We start from the raw sequence: 15,595 nt of genomic DNA, 5'->3' as shown, positions 1-15,595 counted from the left end.
AGTGGTCCATCGTGCCCAGCAGTCTGCTCCCATGGTGGCCCCCAGGTCAAAGAACAGTGCCCTGAGACCAGCCCTACCTGCTTACGTTCTGGTTCAACAGGATCCCGTCCAACTTTGTCTTGAGTCCCTGGAGGGTGTTTTCCCCTACGACAGCCTTCCAGTTTTCCACCACTCTCTGGGTGAAGAAGAACTTCCTTACGTTTGTACGGAATCTATCCCCTTTCAACTTTAGAGAGTGCCCTTGGAGTGAGTGAACAACCTGTCTTTATCTACTAAGTCTATTCCTTTCAGTAGCTTGAATGTTTCTATTATGTCCCCTCTCAGTCTCCTCTTTTCAAGGGAGAAGAGGCGCAGTTTCTCTAATCTCTCACTGTACAGCAACTCTTCCAGCCCTTTACCACTTTAGTCGCTCTTCTCTGGACCCTTTCAAGTAGTACAGTATCCTCCTTCATATATGGCGACCAGTGCTGGATGCAATACTCCAGGTGAGGGTGCACCATGGCCCGATACAGTGGCATGACAACCGTCTCTGATCTGTTTGTGATCCCCTTCTTATTCATTACCAGCATTCTGTTTGCCCTTTTTGCTACTGCTGCGCATTGCGCGGATGGCTTCATCGTCTTGTCAACCAGTACTCCCAAGTCTCTTTCCTGGAGGGTCTCTCCAAGTATTGCCCCAGACATCCTGTATTTGTGCATAAGATTTTTGTTACTGACATTCATCACCTTACACTTATCCACATTGAAACTCATCTGCCATGTCGCGGCCCATTTCTTGAGCGTGTTTATGTCACGTTGCAGATGTTCGCAATCCTCCTGCGTCTTCACTACTCAGAATAACTTCGTATTGTCCACAAATTTAATCACCTAACTTGTCATACCAATTTCCAGATCGTTTATAAATATGTTGAAGAGCACGGGTCCAAAAAACCCTGCGGCACTCCACTGGTGATGCTTTTCCAGTCCGAGTATTGTCAATTTACTCCCACTCTCTGTTTCTTATCTGCCAGCCAATTTTTAATCCATGTGAGTATTTCACCCTCGATTCCATGACTCACAATTTTTCAAAGTAGTTGTTCATGCAGTACATTGTTGAAGGCCTTCTGAAAATCCAGATATACAATGTTGACTGGTCACCCTTGTCTATCTCTCTGTTTACTCTCTCGAAGAAGTGCAGCAAGTTTGTCAAGCAAGATCATCCTCTGCGAAGCCATGCTGGCTGGTCCTCATCAGATCATGTCCGTTAAGGTGCTCAATGATGCGGTCCTTTATCAGCGCCTCTACCATCTTTCCAGGTACTGAGGTCAGACTCACCGGTCTGTAGTTTCCCAGATCACCCCTTGAACCTTTCTTGAAGATTGGTGTAATATTCACCACCTTCCAGTCTTCCGGAACCCTTCCCGATTTGATCGACAGATTGGCTATCAGTTGAAGCAGTTCAGCTATAGTCCCTTTCAGTTCCTTGATTACCCTAGGATGGATGCCATCTGGCCCTGGAGATTTATCATTTTTAAGCCAATCAATCTCCCGACATACCTCTTCTAGACTGACTGTTAACCCTGTCAGTTTCCCGTCTTTGTTTCCCGCGTATAGCCTGTCGGCTTCCGGTATGTTGTGTATATCCTCTTTGGTAAACACAGATGCAAAAAATGTGTTCAGTTTGTCGACGATGGCTTTGTCCTCCTTTATCACTCCCTACATTCCTTGGTCAACCAACAGCCCCACTGCTTCCTTCCCGGGTTGTTTCTCCTTAATATATCGAAAGAACGGCTTGAAGTTTTTCGCCTCCTTGGCTATTTTTTCCTCAGTGTCTTTTGACCCCTTTTACCACCTTATGGCACTTGCATTGATTCTGTTTGTGCTTTTTCCAGTTTTCATCCATTTTTGACCTTTTCCATTTCTTAAACAAAGTTTTCTTGTCCCTGATCACTTTCTTCACCACTACAGTGAGCCACGCCAGTTCCTTCTTTTTCCTCTTGGATCCCTTGTTGATACATGATATATATAGATTTTGCATCTCGGTGACTATGTCCTTAAAAAGGGACCATGCTTGCTCTACCGTCTTTACAGCGCTTATCCTCTTCTTAATCTTCTTCCCCACCATGAGTCTCATCCCTTTGTAATTCCCTTTTCAGAAGTTCAGCGCCGTGGCTGTCGTTCTAGATCGATGTTTCATCCCCGTGTCCAGGTCGAGGCAGATCATTTTATGATCACTGGTTGCCAGTGTCCCCTCTACTTCTACACCTTGTCCTTGTAGTCCATTTAAATTAAGTCCAAAACTGTGTTTCCTCTCGTATTTTCCTCGACAATTGTTGCAGGAAGCAATTGCCTATAGCATCCAGGAACTTGGTCTCCCTACCATAGTCGGAGGTGCCTAGGTTCCAGTCTATCCCCAGATAATTGAAGTCACCCATGATAACTGTATTGCCTCCTTTGCAGTTGCGTTTAATCTTGTCCGTCATTTCTCCATCAATTTCTTCGGACTGCCCCGGGGGTCGGTAGTAGATGCCAGTCTTCATTTCTGTTCCATTTGTTCCTGGAATTTTGGCCAATAGAGACTCTACCTTATTGTTTGAATCCGGCGTGTTCTCTCCAGTAGAATCAATTCCCTCTTTGACATATAGGGCAATGCCCCCACCTTTTTGAGCCACTCTGTCTCTGCGGTATAGCTTGTATCCCGGTAGCACAGTGTCCCAGACGTTTTCCTCATTCTACCATGTTAGACCATAGGCCTCTCAGTGGGTTTTCAAGAGCTTCCTCTGTGACCTGGTTGAATGAGTTCTAGATGGTTGTACATCTTTCTTTTCCATTTCTAGAAGTGATTTTCTTTCTTAACTGCCACCACACACAGAGTTCTTGGTTTGAATGTATCCCCAGTGATGATATCTAGATCCTTTTCTTGGGTGGTGACTCCTAATGTGGAACCCATCATGTAGCTATAGTTTGGGTTCCTCTTTCCCACATACATCACTTTGCACTTGATCACATTTAACCTCATCTACCCATGTACTAATCTCTGTTTTTAAGAGAAAGGAGCCTTGAAAAGTAAACCAAGTGGTACAACCAGTAGAAAGAAATATCAGCCCATCTTCCAGCCTACTATTTCCCCTTGAAATGTCCCTATTTCCCTTTACTTCAGGTACATTCACTCTAAAACAAATATACATACCTTTTTTTATTCTTTATTGATTTTTAATTAAAAACAGAGTCATACAAATGAAAGAACAGTAAATATTACACATATTACACTAATATCTTTACAGGAAAGTAAATATTCAATAATTTCATTTTCTTGCATATAACAATAGCACAATATAACCTATCATATAATACAAATGAAGAATAAAGTTACCCAAATATCACTATCAATATTTACTCCCCTCCCTCCAACCCCCCACCCCCCTGGATGTGTAAAGATAAATAAACCAAAGGAAAGAAGAGATATGATGAAAATACATTATTATGTTTTTACAAATTTAGTCAATGGGCTCCAAATTTTATTAAATACTTCACTAAAACCCCTACACTCTACATTAATTCATTCATATCTGTATGTAGCACACACATTCACCCGCCAAAAAGTATAATTTATTCAATCATGGGTCTTCCAATTACTTGTAATCAATTGAATGGCTATACCTGTTAGGATCGTAAATAGATGACTCTTATATTTATCTAGAGTGGATTTCACATGTAAAATTGTTCCACAAATCATAGCCTCATATGACAGTGGAACATTTGATTCTAGAACTAGATTTATTTGTCCCCAGATTGACTTCCAAAATATTAATATAAATGGACAAAAATACAACAGATGATCCAAAGTCCCAATACCAATATGACAATGCCAGCATCTATTAGACTGGGGTCCAGAAAATCCTATGTAACAAAAATAACTATGTTTGTCTCATAGATGCTGACGCTGTACATTTCAATCTCCAAGTCCAAATTCATGGCCAAAGAGACACAGAAATATACTGTTTTATCTCGATGCTCCAAATGTCTCTAAAACTATTTTTTGGCTTTTTATTCAAAAATCCAGAAATCAATTTGTACCACTGAGCAGCCTGATGTCCTACTAAATCAGATTGGTAGCAAAGGATTTGCAGGCTAAAATATGTTTTAAAATTTTTCCATTCAGGGAACCCACTCTGAATAGCCTGCTTCAACTACAACCACCTATATTGTTGAGATTTTAAAATTCCAAATGAATGTTGTAGTTTTGAAAAATCAAGCAGATTTCCATTAGATATAACATCATCTAATGTCTGAATTACTGCCTGCATCCAGTTCTTCCAAGCGATCCCAGCACCGCCTATTTGAATCTTGGAGTTTAACCATAAGGACTGCAAAGTAGACTTCATTATGGGAACATCTGTTAATTTATCAATAAATTTAATTGTTTTCCATGTATCCAATAAAATCACATTGTCCTTAGCGTAACTAGGTATTTTAATGTTTAATATATGAGACAATCTCATCGGGGACATGATTTTCCACTCAAGATATAGCCAGTCTGGGTAATGTTCTAAGAGCTCAGGGAGGATCCAGTACATACCTTGACGCATTATATAGGCTTGATGATACCTATAAAAATTGGGAAAATTTACCCCACCCTCCGCAATTGGTTTTTGCAGAGATACTAAAGCAATTCTTGCTTTTTTCCCTAGCCAAATATATTTTGTCAATATAACATTTAACTTTTTGTAAAAGGACCCTTGAAAATAAATTGGTAATATACCCAGTTGGTAACAAATTACCGGCAAGATCATCATTTTGATCATTTGAACTCTCTCCCACCAAGACAAATGTAAAGGGTTCCATTGCTCACACATCTCTCAGACCTCTAACAATAATGATCTTTCATTTATTTTCATCATTTCTTTCAAGGTATTTTTAATCCATATACCTAAGTATTTAATACCATCCTCCTTCCAAATAAAAGGAAACTCATCAAATAATCCTTTCATACAATGTACATTCAATGCAAAAACGTCTGATTTACTCCAGTTTATTTTGTAACCAGAGAATTTTCCAAATTTATTAATCAGTTCCAGTAAACATGGGATGATATATTCAGGACTTCTCAAATGAAGCAAAATATCATCTGCATATGCAGAAACTTTGTATTCCTGCCCTGCCCAAGGAATACCACAAATCTCCTCTGCTTGTTTAATAGCCAACAATAAGGGTTCTAAAACAATATCAAACAGCAAAGGAGATAACGGACATCCCTGTCTCACTCCCCTTTCCAAGCGAAACCACTCTGAAAAAGTATTATTAATATACAATCTAGCAAAATGGGAGCTATACAAGGTTTGAATCATTTGTATAAATCCAGAACCAATACCAAACCATTCCATAACCTGATACATAAAGGACCATTCTACTCTATCAAAAGCCTTCTCAGCATCTAAAGAAAGAGAAAAGGCCAGATCATCCATTTTCTTTGTCAAATTTAGAATATGAAAGGCCAATCTAGTATTATTTGAAGACTGTCTATTAGCAACAAACCCTGTTTGGTGTATACCAATAATATAAGGAAGAGCCTTGGCCAAGCGTAAAGCTTATAATTTTGCTAATATTTTCCCATCTACATTAATCAAAGAAATCGGCATATAATTAGCAACCAACAAGGGATCTTTATTTGGCTTTGGCAAAACAATAGTTAATGATTCCTCTATAGCAGTGTTCTTCAACCTTTTTACACCCGTGGACCGGCAGAAATAAAATAATTATTTTGTGGACCGGCAAACTAATAGGACTAAAATTTAAAAACCCCGTTTATGCTCCATTACCGCGAGCTCAGTTCCCGCAAACCATCTGATCCCCTCTGCACAAGCCGCAATTATGATTTTATATTGAACGTATTTTATTAAAATATAAAAAGAAACAATATTCTGAACAATTGTGATTTTATAAATACAAATATACAGAGCACGGACCAACAAAACCCCTGTCTCCCCTCCCCTTCACATATATCCCCTCTACTATCAAGAAAACTGAACAAGCCAAGTTCATAGAAATATCATGCTAACAGAATACTGCAGTCCCCAGTTATGTCTGTAGCAGGATATATATTTCAAATCTGATATATTCTAATCACAAAATAGAAATAAAATTATTTGTTTCTACCTTTTGTTGTCTCTGGTTTCTGCTTTCATCTTCTTTTCACTCTCTTCCTTCCAGCGTCTGCCCTCTCTGTCTCTTCAATCCAGCATCTGCCCCTTCCATCTACTGTCTGACCTCTCCCCTTTCCATATGGTATTTGTCTTCTTTCTATGCCCCTCTCCCCTTTCCATCCAGCCTATGCCCCTCTCTCCTTTTTACACGATTCACTCCAGCTTCACTGCTCTCTTCATTTTTATCTCTCCTACACCAGATCTAGCATCTTTGTCCCTCTCAATTTCTCTGCTGAACCTCCCTTCCCATCTCATTCCTATCTCTCACCTTCCCCTCCTCTAATCTCCCTGCAAGCTGTTTCGTTCCTTTTTTCATCTCCCTTCCCTCCTCCCCCTGTCCAGCAGTAACTCTCTTCCTTTTCCTTTCCCTCCTCCCCTCCCAGCAGCATCTCTCCTTCTCCCTCCCTCCAGGTCCAGTAGCAGCTGTCCCTTTTCCCCCCTTGCCCAGCAGCTTCCCAGACTCCTTTCCCTCCCCCTCCCAGCAGCATCTCTCCTTCTCCTTCTCCCTCTCCAGGTCCAGTAGCAGCTGTTCCTTTTTCCCCCTTACCCAGCAGCTTCCCAGACTCCTTTCCCTCCTCCCCTCCCAGCAGCATCTCTCCTTCTCCCTCTCCAGGTCCAGCAGCAGCTGTCCCTTTCCCCCCCCCTTATCCAGCAGCTTCCCAGACTCCTTTCCCTCCCCCCTTCCAGCAGCATCTCTCCTTCTCCCTCTCCAGTTCCAGTAGCAGCTGTCCCTTTTTTTTTTTCACCATGCCATCAGCTTTCTCCCCTCCCAGCAACTCTCCTTACTTATCAGCGCTGTGATTCAGTAAGGCAGCCTCGGTTCCTTTGTTGGGTCGCACCGCCTCTGAGGAAAGCGGAAGTTGCATCATCAGAGGCAGCCCGACTAAGCAAAAGCTCCAAGGCTTCCTTCCTGAATCACTGCACTTGTAAGGAGAGCCGCTGGGAGGGAAGAAAACACAGTCGGAGGCTCCCCATTCTATCTCCGGCCCTGCGCTCCTCGATTACCGTGGACCGGCAGGAAATTGAAGAAGTTAATCTCGCCGGTCCTGCGCAGACCGGCAGGAATTTTCTACGGACCGGCGGTTGAAGAACTGTGCTCTATAATATCTGTTATACAACCATTATTCAGTTGATCCTGATATAAATTTAATAGATGGGGTAATAATGTTTTGAAATGATGCATAAAATTCAACCGTATAACCATCACCACCTGGAGCGGATCCAACTCTAAGGGACTTCAATGCAGATTGTATTTCTTTTAGTGAAATGGGTGCTTCTAATTTTCCTTTCACATGCACTGGAATTTTGGGACCCTCAATCAGATTTAAAAATTCCATCCCTTCTTCCTCCTTAGTTAAACAATGTTCAGAAGACTACAAGCTTGTATAAAATTTCAAAAACTGTTTTAATATATTGTTATTTTGAAAATGAATTACCATATTTTCATCTTTAATTGCTGTAATATTTGTTCTCCTCTTTTTTGCTTTTAATAATTAGCCAGTAATCTTCCTGCCTTATTTGAGTTTCCATAATACAAAGCCTTAAGAGACACCAACTGTTTCCTAGCCAGCTGAGAAGAAATTTCATTGTACCTAAACTTTGCTTTTAAAAGAGCCTGAAAAGTATTTGGATCCCAATTTGATTTCAATTGTAACTCTAATTTATTAATATCTTGTTCTAAAATAAGAAATTCTTTATTTAATTGTTTTTTAATATATGAAGAATATGAGATTATTTGACCTCTCATGGTAGCCTTAAAGGCATCCCATATTGTTTCTTTAGTTAATTCTTCTGAATCATTAATCTGAAAAAATTCATTTATTTTCAATTGAAATTCCTCTTTAAAATTCGAGTCTGCCAGCAATGTATTATTGAATCTCCATACAGGTCTATTATTCTCTTGTCTATCTAAACTACAATCAATCCAAATACCTCCATGATCCGATAAAATAATCGGATCTATGGATGCCCTTATTACCTTTGGAACTAAGTTATCTGATACAAATATATAATCTATTCTTGAAAATGACTTAATGCTCATGAGAGCAAAATGAAAATTCCCGTTCATTGATATGGAGAATTCTCCAGATATCTTTTAAACCACAAGATTCTACCAAATTATCCAAACCTAGATTTTAAAATTTTACTAGGTTTTTTTTATCCAATATCGGATCCATAACCACATTTAAAGACGGTTGAAGAATGCATACAGCTTGAAAAATATACTGACTTTCCCTCACTTTGTCTGCATTCTTCCAGAGGCTCCAAAGAAAAGTCAATACTATTTAGTGTTGTCTTGATTAACTTGCAAAGCAATACTACACTAAAATCAATCTAGATTCAAATACATTTATGTACCACCCTCTTAGGTGTGTCCCCAGATTTGTGGGGGAGGGTGTGAGGAAGAGAGTTGGTCTTACATGATGCTGTCTATATGTAAATGACTAAATCTCCCCACAGGGGGAACATGCAATACCAGGTACAGTATACATCCCAGTAAAAAATGACCCTCATGGAGAGCAATTTTATAAAGGAGAGCTTAACAGGAGCCTAGATACAAGCACCCTTCTGCAAATTATGTGCTATTAAATCCTGTGACCTATGTCATATAAACTGTTCTCTAAGAGTAATGAAATAGGATTATATCTTCATTATTATATATTTTCCTGACAGGTCAGTTATATATCAGAGAATCTTTATATGAGTGACTCTGTTCAGTATCCTTATTTTTACCGGACTGTCCCCAATGAGTTGCATCTCTCTGCTGGGATAGGCAAGCTACTGAAGTATTTTGGCTGGAAATGGGTCAGTATCTTTTCAACTGATGATGAAAGCAGTATGAGAGCTCTCCAGGTCCTGAAAGAAGAGATTGAACAGAATGGTGGTTGCATCGCATTACATCAAACCTTACCTTACCATGGAAGAATCACATATTCAGAAATAGAGAAAATTAATAGAGCAATTAAACAATCATCTACTGTGAATATTTACTACTTTTATAGAAACACTGGAATGTCACTGTACAAAATATGGGAACTTCAACAAACAAATGTGAAAAGTGCCCATGTTTTAATCACCATAGCTGAGGTATATATAGTAAACCCAAATCAAAAACAGTTTCAAATAAGGAACATGTTCTTTATATTCAAACCATATAAGAAAGTTATGCCAAATTTTTTAAAATTTATCCTTGAGATGAAACCTGTCTGGCTAGCAAATGATTACAATGCTAACGATTGGTGGAAGGGCCTGTGTCACAGCAAATGCCCAAAGACAATCAGAAGAGACTGCAGCTCTACCAACAAGAAAGATGATTTCGCTCAGTGTTTCACCACAATCTTTGGGAGCAGCTACAATGTATACAATGCTGTGTATGCTGTGGCACACGCACTGCATGACATGATCATGTCTGGCTCAGGAAATGGCACCACATGGACTAGAGAAAAAAGCGAAGTTTTGAACTCTTTGCCATGGAAGGTAATTTGAGTATTTGTTACTGGAATTCTTTATTTAAAAGGAAAAGAGTGGTATCTTTTGGCACAGAGTGAGAGGGGTGCTTTCACAGGAGTAGTGAAGGCAACCCTTCATTCTTAAACACCCTCTTCCCTCCATGATTTTGATAAATACATTCAACAATCATGATCAACCAACCACAAATATTCAAAGCAATTCTTATGTGGTGCTATCTAAGGATATTCAATGTTTAAATAAATTTAAACCCCAGGTTGGGGTGAGGATCTTGAATATATACAAGATGGCAACATGACCTGAGAGCCCTTGTACACCTGAGAAAATCATGGAATGTATCCCCCTCAATTAAAGAAATCTTGATGCTAATTGGCATTAATTAAAATCTTCATGTATAAATTTAGGTGTGGAATTTGTGCTTAAATTTTACAAGAGTCCAAAAAGTGGGCATAGAAAGGGGAGATTTATGGACAGATCAGGGGTATTCCTCAAGGTGACACACATAGTTAAACTAAACTAAAACTTAGCTTTATATACTGTGTTTTCAGCCAGAAATGAGCTCGACTCAGTTAATAGTAACTAGAATAAGGATTGATCCCCGCTTAATTTAGGTGTAAATGGCCACACCTAATGATACCTGTGGCTCCCAAACCAATTCATTTTTTTTTTTTTTTTAAATTTATTTATTTTTAATTTTCAAATTAACAAATCAAGATACATCTTGTACAGAAAGTGATTACAACAAAAAGAACAAATAGAAACATAATGAATTATATAGAAATCAAATATTTGTATAATCTCTCAAGTCCACCATTTTAATCCATGATGTGAATTAAACGGAATTTTAACAAAGAACCATATTATAAAAGATAAGTGGTACGTGGTTAACTGAAATTCTAGGCGCCTTATATCTCAAGCCCTCATTCTTTCCCCTTTTCCAGGCGAGACATGGAGAGAAGGGCCGTTAACTGATTTGGTTCAAAGAAAACATATTTTTGAGAATTGTATTGAACTATACACTTGCAAGGATGTCGAAGATAGAAAGTTCCCCCAAGAGCCAAAACACCAGGTTTTAATAATAAAAACTCTTTTCTACGTCTTTGTGTATCTCTTGCCAAATCTGGGAACATCTGAATCTTTAAATCAAGAAACTTTTTCTCTTTATTTTTAAAGAATAATCTCAAAAGCCAATTCTTATCTAGCGTAATAGCCAGGGTAACAATCAATGTAGCAGGTATTGCTAATTCTTTATCAGATAGTTCAAGTAAAGCAGATACATCAATTGGTCCCTGCGTTTTTTCTTGAAGATTCTTATTTTTACTAGGCAAATAATAGACCTGGGTGAAAGGAGGCAATGAATCTTCTGATACTTCCAATATCTCAGGCAAATACCTTTTTAACATTTCTCTTGGAATCACTGTTGAAATTCGTGGAAAATTAATCAATCTTAAGTTATTATTCCTGGAGAAATTTTCAAATGTCTCAATCTTCCTTCTTAAATTTATATTATCCTTAATTAAGGTGTCCTGAAGAAGCTTGGAAGATTTAAGTTGATCTTTAATGCACTGGATATCTAGTTTTGATTCTCCCAAGTCTTGTTTTATCTGAAGAACTTCTTTCTCTTGAGTTTTTATTTTCCCCTCTATTTGAAGATGGTTACTATTTACTGTTCTAGTCAGATTGGCAATCAAATCCCACAAAGCTCCCATTGTGACTTCTTGGGGCTTTACAAGGTCAACAGTTTGCAAGTTTAATAGTTGTATATTAGGCTCACCAGCTACAGGAACCTCTCCTCTCCGTCCCTCCTGTATTGGAGTTAATCCCAGCGTTGTTGTATCCTCAGATACACTCAGGCTCTGCTGCAATCCTTGTGAGCCTGAGTCGATGTTCATCTCACCGTTCCCTGCAGCCTCTGGGGGAGAGCTCACGCCGACTTCCGGCTGGCTCCCCACTCCCGGGGAACTGGTGGCTCGAGGATTGGGAGGAGGGATTCTCGTGTCGGGGCTCAAAGAGATCTCATGAGCCCGAAGAGACGCCTCGAGTCCGTTACCAAGGAGCGTCCCAGCCGGGGGCACCACCGACGTTCCCATGACGCCCTGCATCCGTCTCAGCAGATCTTTAATATTGCCAGAGGAGGCTGAACCGGAACGCCGCGGGGCCGAAGAGGCTCCCTTTCCCCTCCTTTTCGGCATGGTAAGAATTCTGCGGTGTTAACCGCCTAAAGAAAAGTTTCCTTTAGTGAAGATTTGCGGGCGGTTGCTCAGCGCTCCACAACCGCGGCCATCTTGGATCCAAACCAATTCATATAACATGAATTCTCAAAAGTATTCTGTGTCTCTATTTGTAGTTTCTGTGGAGTTTTGTTAATTTTTGGGGGGTTCTGGCTTGTGTTCATCCTGACTCTAATAAGAACATAAGAATTGCCACTGCTGAGTCAGACCAGTGGTCCATCATGCCCAGCAATCCGCTCACGCGGCGGCCCTCTGGTCTAAGACCAGCACCCTAAATGAGACTAGCCCTACCAGCGCACGTTCTTGTTCAACAGAAACTTGTCTAACTTTGTCTTGAATCCTTGGAGGGTGTTTTCCCCTATAACAGCCTCTGGAAGGGCGTTCCAGCTTTCTACCACTCTCTGGGTGAAGAAGAACTTCCTTACGTTTGTACGGAATCTATCCCCTTTCAACTTTAGAGAGTGCCCTCTTGTTCTCCCTACCTTGGAGAGGGTGAACAACCTGTCCTTATCTACTAAGTCTATCCCCTTCAGTACCTTGAATGTTTCGATCATGTCCCCTCTCAATCTCCTCTGTTCGAAAGAGAAGAGGCACAGTTTCTCTAATCTTTCGCTTTATGGCAGCTCCTGCAGCCCCTTAACCATCTTAGTCACTCTTCTCTGGACCCTTTCGAGTACTACCATGTCCTTCTTCAAGTACGGCGACCAGTGCTGGACGCAGTACTCCAGGTGAGGGCGTACCGTGGCCCGGTACAGCGGCATGATAACCTTCTCTGATCTATTCATGATCCCCTTCTTTATCATTCCTAGGATTCTGTTTGCCCTTTTTGCTGCCGCCGCACATTGTGTGGACGGCTTCATCGACTTGTCGATCAGAACTCCCAAGTCCCTTTCCTGGGAGGTCTCTCCAAGTACCGCCCCGGACATCCTGTATTCATGCATGAGATTTTTGTTACCGACATGCATCACTTTACACTTATCCACGTTGAACCTCATCTGCCATGTTGATGCCCATTCCTTGAGCTTGATTATGTCACATTGCAGATCTTCGTAATCCCCCTGCGTCTTTACCACTCTGAATAACTTCGTATCATCCGCAAATTTAATCATCTCGCTTGTCGTACCTATGTCCAGATCATTTATAAAGATGTTAAAGAGAACGGGTCCAAGAACCGAGCCCTGCGGCACCCCACTGGTGACGCTCTTCCAGTCCGAGTATTGTCCATTTGTCCCCACTCTCTGTTTCCTATGCTCCAGCCAGTTTTTAATCCATGTTAGTATTTCACCACTAACACAAGGGGTCACTCGGAGAAATTGAGAGGGGACAGGTTTAGAACAAATGCTAGGAGGTTCTTTTTTACCCAGAGGGTGGTGGACACATGGAACGCGCTTCCAGAGGTTGTGATAGCCCAGAGCACATTGCAGGGTTTCAAGGAAGCTTTAGATAAGTTCCTTAAAGATAAGGGGATTGAGGGTTACAGATAAAAGAAGAGGTAGGTTACAGAAATGGACAGGAACCACATTACAGGTCATGGACCTGACGGGCCACCGCGGGAGCGGACCGCTGGGCGCGATGGACCAATGGTCTGACCCAGTGGTGGCAACTTCTTATGTTCTTATGTTATTAATTCCTTGGCTTGCAATTTTCCGAAGTAGTCGTTCATGCGGAACCTTGTCGAACGCCTTCTGAAAATCCAGATATAAAATTTCGATTGGATCGCCCTTGTCTATCTGTCTGTTTACTCCCTCAAAGAAGTGCATCAAGTTCGTCAAACACGATCTGCCTTTGCTAAAACCGTGCTGACTGGTCCTCATCAGCCTGTTTCCGTCAAGGTGGTCAATGATGCTGTCCTTTATCAGTGACTCTACCATCTTTCCCGGTACAGAGGTCAGACTCACCGGTCTGTAGTTCCCCGGATCTCCCCTCGAACCTTTCTTGATGATCGGTGTAACATTCGCTACCTTCCAGTCTTCCGGAATCTCTCCCGATTTGATCGACAGATTGGCTATTAGTTGAAGCAGTTCTGCTATGGTCCCTTTCAGTTCCTTGATGACCCTCAGATGGATGCCATCTGGTCCCGAAGATTTATCACTCTTAAGCCTGTTAATCAGCTTGCATATTTTTTCTAGACTAACCATCAATCCTGTCAGCTTTCCGTCTTCGTTTCCAGCATATAGCCTGATGGGTTCCGGTATGCTGTGTACATCTTCTTCAGTAAATACAGATGCAAAAAATGTGTTCAGTTTGTCGGCAATTGCTTGTCCTCTTTTAGCGCTCCCTTTATTCCATGGTCATCCAACGGTCCCACCACTTCCTTTGCGGGTCGTTTCCCCTTAATATATCGAAAGAACGGCTTGAAGTTCTTCCCCTCCTTGGTTATTTTTTCCTCGTAGTCTCTTTTTGCCCCTTTTACCGCCGTATGGCACCTGCGTTGATGTTGTTTGTGATTGTTCCAGTTTTAACCTGTTTTTGACCTTTTCCATTCCTTAAATGAAGTTTTCTTGTCTCTGATCGCTTCCTTCACCTCTACAGTGAGCCACGCCGGTTCTTTGTTCTTTTTCCTCTTGGATCCCTTGTTGATACGCGGTATATATATATTTTGCACCTCGGTGACTGTGTCCTTAAAAAGGGACCAAGCTTGCTCTAGCGTTTTTACAGTGCTTATCCTCTTCTTAATCTTCTTCCCTACCATGAGTCTCATCCCTTCATAATTCCCTTTTCGGAAGTTCAGTGCCGTGGCTGTCGTTTTGGACTGATGTTTCTCCCCTGCATCCAGATCAAAGCGGATCATATTGTGATCACTGCTTCCCAGTGTCCCTTCTACTTCTACATCTTGTGCTGGTCCTCACAGGCCATTTAGAATTAAGTCCAGAATTGCATTTCCTCTAGTATTTTCCTTGACAAGTTGTTCCAGGAAGCAATCGCCTACAGCATCCAAGAACTTGGTCTCTCTAATGCAGCTGGAGATGCCTAGGTTCCAGTCTATTCCTGGATAGTTGAAATCATCCATGATAACTGTGTTGCCTCCCTTGCAGTTGCATTTAATCTCGGCTGTCATTTCTCCATCAATTTCTTTGGACTGCCCTGGGGGTCGGTAGTAGATGCCGATCTTCATTTCCAAGCCATTTGTTCCTGCAATTTTGACCCATAGAGACTCTAACTTATCCGTCAGTTGTGGCGTGTTCTCTCCAGCAGATTCAATTTCCTCTTTGACGTATATGGTAACACCCCCACCTTTTTGAGCCACTCTGTCTCTATGGTATAGTTTGTATCCCGGTAGCACAGTGTCCCAGACATTTTCCTCAGCAATGATTTTTCCTCAGCAATGATTTTCTAAGCACCATTTATTGAATCTATTACTTTATGTGTAACATAAACATCCTATCAAAAATAGCCCTCTAAGTCCAACTTTGGACATTTCCTGTAAAACATCAAAAGTTGGAAGTACAAAAACAGTTATGTTTTAAAGCTGGACTGCTTTTTAATTCATGTACTTAAACATCTAAGTCACCAGGATGACCAAATTTATACTTCATTTTTTTTTTACCACAAAAGCATTCAAGTTGTAAACTTCCAAATTTACACTATTTGGACATGGGAGGGGCTACCATTGTAATGGAGTGGCCACTCACACATTCCAACAGAGAATTGAGTCTTGGAAGGCAGTGCTGTGAACTTTACATAAAGGGTACCACATATACATCTCACCATAACC

Source organism: Geotrypetes seraphini, chromosome 12 (genome assembly GCF_902459505.1).
Source record: "Geotrypetes seraphini chromosome 12, aGeoSer1.1, whole genome shotgun sequence".
Taxonomy (NCBI): Eukaryota; Metazoa; Chordata; class Amphibia; order Gymnophiona; family Dermophiidae; genus Geotrypetes; species Geotrypetes seraphini.
The sequence above is the reverse complement of the archived record's forward strand: the minus strand, read 5'-3'. Positions refer to the sequence as shown.